General features: G+C 38.4%; 2 non-coding genes across 2 annotated transcripts; one reads left to right on the top strand and one right to left on the bottom strand.

The window, feature by feature from the left end:
- Positions 1-1,462: 1,462 nt before the first annotated feature.
- On the top strand, positions 1,463-1,535 carry Trnaa-ugc (transfer RNA alanine (anticodon UGC)). The gene has a single exon. It is a non-coding gene; the product is annotated as a tRNA-Ala (tRNA).
- A 1,587-nt stretch (positions 1,536-3,122) lies between these two features.
- On the bottom strand, positions 3,123-3,195 carry Trnai-gau (transfer RNA isoleucine (anticodon GAU)). The gene has a single exon. It is a non-coding gene; the product is annotated as a tRNA-Ile (tRNA).
- Positions 3,196-5,599: the final 2,404 nt, after the last annotated feature.

Genomic DNA, 5,599 nt, shown 5'->3' with positions numbered 1-5,599 from the left:
CTAAATGTGGGAACTCTCCTCACATCATATTCCACGACAAAACGGGCCTGTCCGGGAGTCGAACCCGGGACATCTCGCGAGAATCATGCCACTGGACCAACAGGCCAGGTAATGTGAAAACTCTAAAAAAATTATTAGCTTTTTGACGCGTAGCAGGTGGCAGGTGTGTAGTCAAATGATTGTTCCTTACCGGTCTTCCACGTTAGTACTCTATTCCACTTTCTCTGTTGTCGTCTGATAGTATGCACAATCTATTCCAATTGCCTTTTCGTTGGGATAGAGGTGTTCCACTCCGATAGAGCTCTTTTACACGAAAAGTCCGTACTTAACCTGAATAAAATCTCTATCCGAGACATTTATAACCTTTTCTTTCCAGACCAAGAGCAAGTCCTAATTGTACAGATTCTACCACTAGCCAGAAGATTAGGTGGTTACAGTTTTGTACGGTCTTAAGCGTGCAGAGCCTACTCTGTCGTATTTTTAAATCAAATGTCACCCAAGACAAAACATAATCCGAGTTTCTTCAAGTGACTGGTCAAAACACAAAGGAAGATGCTGAAGGACGATAGAAATATAGGGATGAAGAGTGACTCCTTATTTCTCGGGTACCCCTTCGCTTACCAACAAAGATAAGTAAACACGAAATTTTGCGGGCAAATTTCTCTGATTTGGTACATTAAACTATAGTGTCAATGCTAAGCCGCATAAAGAATCAAATTATGAACATGCGTTTTGATGGCGGGGATGGAAATAATAAGTTTTCTGCTGTTTCCATTTCTCTAACATATTTTCCTAAAAGTGTTTTTTGATTAAGATTGAGCATCTGTAATTAACACTGATGATGACTGAGAATAATATCCCATTTTAGTATAAAAATACTCAAATCGTTTTAGTATTTTTAGAGAGAATCCACGCATCCATCCTAATTCCTTCCGTATGCTAAGCGGTCCCTCAATGATTTGAGCTAATTTTCAACACGTTTATCACATTGTTTACCCCTGTTCCTGTAGATATTTTATTAACATTTCAAGTTTTAACTCACTGCGCAGAACAGTTTAGAAGAAACCGACCCATACTGACAAATGAATAGGATAGACATCCTTCAGCCCGACATCATTCAAGGCCGGCCACGGCCCATCAGAACTCTGACGAGACGTGCAAGGCTATTTTATTACACGAAGGACAGCCTATCGAACAAAAGCAAATACGTTGACCCTCCCTCTTTTTTTTCTTGAGAAAAACTACGACAACGGCTACACTCAACAAAACAGATAAAGACCTAGTAGGTCCGTTGTTTGTGCGTGCGTTTGATCGTACTCACCACATCGTTATCCGCACCACGCTTTGCCGACTGAAGAATTATTTTTATCATATTACGTCTCTCATATTTACTCAGTAAAACTGATCTGTAAAGATAATAGCTAGTGAATTATTGATTCTAAACAGAGCTATATATCGGATTGGGGAATTAGCTCAAATGGTAGAGCGCCCGCTTTGCATGCGGGAGGTACCGGGATCGATACCCGGATTCTCCAATTGGTGCGCTTAATCTTTTGTTTGTTCTTTGGAAAAATCTTGCCTTATAAAGTGTTGACTAAGCATCTCTTTTGTAAACTTCAACATCTGTTTATTTAAACAAAGTTTAGCCACTGTTTAACAAAACCGCGTTCTAAGCCACCTTCACCTCAGCCAAACCTTATATCTGAACATTTGTTTTTGTATCAAAAGGGCCGAAAGCTGATAGTGGAGGGACATTTATTCAATTAAATCAATCCTCTTATAGAGCATCCCTGAGGCCTACTGACTGCGTAAAATCGCGGTTTGGGTTAGAACTCGTGTATTTAACCGACCCCAAATGTCCGAAGAAAGGATGACCAAGCGGATACTGAGGCTTACGCTACTTCTATAACTCGCGTGTATCGCTATTAATTAACTTGAGAATTGATGAGGAGGATAGAGACCATTTTGAAATTGTGTTTAAGAACGCGTTGTTCTCTTCGAACTCAGACTAGGCACATTCAATTAATGTCATCTGCAGTGTTTGCACAAACATACAGAAAACTTTCCTAACCAACTCGAAACGGTAAGTATTCCAACCTCCAATGTTCTTATGAAAACAAGGGTGTTTAAAAACATAATGATTTGGGTTTGTAGAAATTGAAATTGGCGCATGTATTAAGCAAGCAGTATGTGATAGCGATCGCAATAATGACTAAAGATCACTTGTGTCTCTCGCAGGGTCTGCGACTTTCCGCGTGTGAGGCGGACGTGATCACCATACACTACAGAAACCTTAACTACGAATAGTTATTAATCTTATCAAACTAGTTAAACAGATAAAGTAATAGATGGAAAACATAAAAAAAATTAACAATTGTCTATATTCTACATTGAAAACTAGTATATTTTTAGAAAAATTTGAAGTGCAAACAGGAGAAACATATGCGCCACGATATTCACGTCAAGTAAATTGCGTTAGCTAAGAGTAGTTTTATTAGATTAATTTGAGGTGTTGTCGGAAACAGACTCCATTGAAACTCCACTCGAGGATCAAACCAAACTCTCCACAAAAAATCATCGATACAGACATGCCTTTGAGAATCGGAGTAAAGTAGCATATTAAAGATATTTCTCCAATAGGCGCTGAGCAATCACTGTTGGACAGTGAAGGTTTTCGTATTGTGGTACGTGGGACGTACCTTAGCCCTAAACCCTGAACCTTATTAAAAGATCAAAACGTATCAACGTAATTGTTCTTTTTTCTCCAAATGATTAAAAGAGGAAGAGAAAAGACCCAACTGTGTCATTCAAGCTGATCTTTTGAGTGTATTTCACCAAATTTTAACATCGGCCAGATCTGAAAAAAGTAGAGGGAGCACATGAAATAAGTTTGGAAAAAGGAATGTTTTGGTCTAAATTAGGATCAGGCTTTGAAAAACTTGTTTGCACGTCCCCACAAAGAATTCGTAGGTGTACGAATACCCCTGTTGTTGAAGATTAACAAGCCAACATATACTGAAAAGTTATCATTAGATTAAATACAGACACCTAGATGAAATGGAAAGTCAGTAACAAATTAGTCTTTTGTTCAGATGGCTTTATTGAAACAAAAGAGTATTCTCTGGTCCGTGTGAGGATCGAACTCACGACCTTGGCGTTATCAGCACCACGCTCTACCGACTGAGCTAACGGACCTTGCACACGAGAAATGATAGATGGTAAACAATTGACAATCTGGATATCGATCCCGGCATCTTCCTAGTTGTGCAACAGCCCTTCAATTCCTAAATTTAAGAACATTAGACGAGAGACGCATTGAACTCTGTGTTAAAACTCTTGTAAAGATCTCAAAGGAGGACCTCTCATTAAACATCTCCCAATGACAAGACAGCGCATGCATCACTATCAAACGCGATGCGCTAACAAACATACATTAACTAAATGCAGGACTGAAAGATTGCGCCGTAGTTTTTCCGAAGTGCTAGTTTAGCTTTCAACAATCAATAGATTTTTAGACCATCTACGTACATATATATTTTTAACTTGTAGTTGTTATTTTAATATAAAATCTATTGTAACCCAGTCCCTTATTGATTAACAGTATATAATTCTTATAGTTGTACATTTGTAACCACATTGTAATTCAGATTAACTGCGATGATGGTGGAATTAAACTTCTATCATTATTTATAATTACGCCATATAAAGGCGTGCGATGTAAAGTTTTCCCCTCGTATGTTTCGATTTTCTTAGAATCGTCCAAGACTGACCAATTCCGTGATAGGTCGTGGATTATTATCGCAAGGTCAGATCTTTCGACTTGTCCTGTCAAGACTTAAGAGGGTTACGTATCAGATTCACAAATTGACCTCTGAAGATCTATCTTTGTTTAAAGTTCTTGCTACTCTTTGTTCAAAACAGAAAGTACGGGTCCAGGGTATTATTTACACAAGAGGCAGAGAACTTGTTGAAGACGCTTTCAGAGAACCCACAAACGTTTCTAAAGTTATTGAATTGAATTGACGCTTTCATCATGCTCACATTGAACATCAGGAACGCCTGTTAAAAATAATCTCGCCGATTCAGTGACCGATCCTAAGGTGACAAATTAGGTTTTAATGCGATGTCAAAAGAAGATCTGTGATGAAATTAAAAAGATAATTTTCATGGAGTACAGATCCCAGTACTTTCCGCATGCAAAGAGGACGACGTAACTTTTTTCCGCTGGCTCGATAGACTTTGAGCTGGGAAAGAAAGTGGTACCGGGATCGACTAGATTTGATACATACAAAAAGTAATCGATAAAAAAGTGGAATTTTGGTGCGAAATTTTCGTTTTCTTATCTTTGATCAATAGCCAGTCATCAGGCTGACCATCATAGATTTGGGTGTCATCCAATCATTGAACGTCAATAAGCAACAAACAAAGTTAAATGCAGTGGAGCTAGGTGGGCGCTTTACTACTTGAGCTAATTCCCCAGTCACGTAACTTTTCGTGTCGACAACAGACTTGTAAGGTCGTCTTCCCAAAAAAGAAGAAAAAGAAAAGGAAATAAATTTCTAAGTGAGGGCTTGGAGCCGCTTCTTTTCCTGAATGTACCCTTTTTACGAATTTCTGAGTTAAACTTCGAGCTCATGCAATAGTAAGGTAGCCATCAAATGCAGCATCAACACCGAAATAGATTATCTGAATAAGGCTTTTACACTGTGAAAAAGGCAATTAATTTTCCGTCTACACTGGAAAACGGATGCTTAACAAGAGTCTGTTTATCTCGCCAAAATTTATAAATAATAGTGAGGTGATGATGTTCGAAAAGTTCCGTTTTTAAGATGTTTCCCGTAGATATTGAATCCCAAACCAATTTGAAGAGCGTTATCGTGAAGCTTTAACAACTACAGCAGTCCTTTACTGTACCTGTTTTTTAATTATTTAGGCGATTAGCCGATGCTAGTCTAGGCGGGCCAGTCTGTGAATCTAATTACAAACATCACGATACAAACCGCGAAAATTAAAAAACGGACATTACACAGTTACAACCATCTGTACATAGTTTAGTTTCCTTTAGTACTGTACCTACTTTCAGATTTTTGCAGATTTCTATCATTGTTATTACTATATTATTATCATCATCACCTTTTTCTTTATGGCAATACCTGGAAAATAGCGATACTCATAATACTGTAATGAACTAACTCATCGAAGTTCGAAGAGATCAACACGTTCTTAGACACAATTGCAAAATGGTCTTTAAGACTCGGTATCCGCTTGGTCATCCTTTCTTTGGACATTTGGGGCCGGTTATTTACATGAGGTCTAAACCAAACCGCGGTTTTATGCAGCCAGTGGGGCTCGGGGATTCTCCATAAAGGGTCGATTTAATTGAATACATGTCCCTCCACTATCAGCTTTCGGCTCTCTTGACACTATTTACAAAAATAAATGTTCAGATAAAAATTACAGCTTAACTGAAGATGGCTCAGAACGCGGTTTTGTTAAACAGCGGCTAAACATTGATTGGATAACCAGCCAAGGCAAGCTTTTTTTCAAAGAATAAACAATACGAGCACTAAATGGAGAATCCGGGTATCTACCACTTGAG

The sequence above is a fragment of the Pocillopora damicornis genome, chromosome 13 (assembly GCF_964200805.1).
Source record: "Pocillopora damicornis chromosome 13, jaPocDami1.2, whole genome shotgun sequence".
NCBI lineage: Eukaryota > Metazoa > Cnidaria > Anthozoa > Scleractinia > Pocilloporidae > Pocillopora > Pocillopora damicornis.
The sequence above is the reverse complement of the archived record's forward strand: the minus strand, read 5'-3'. Positions and strand labels throughout refer to the sequence as shown.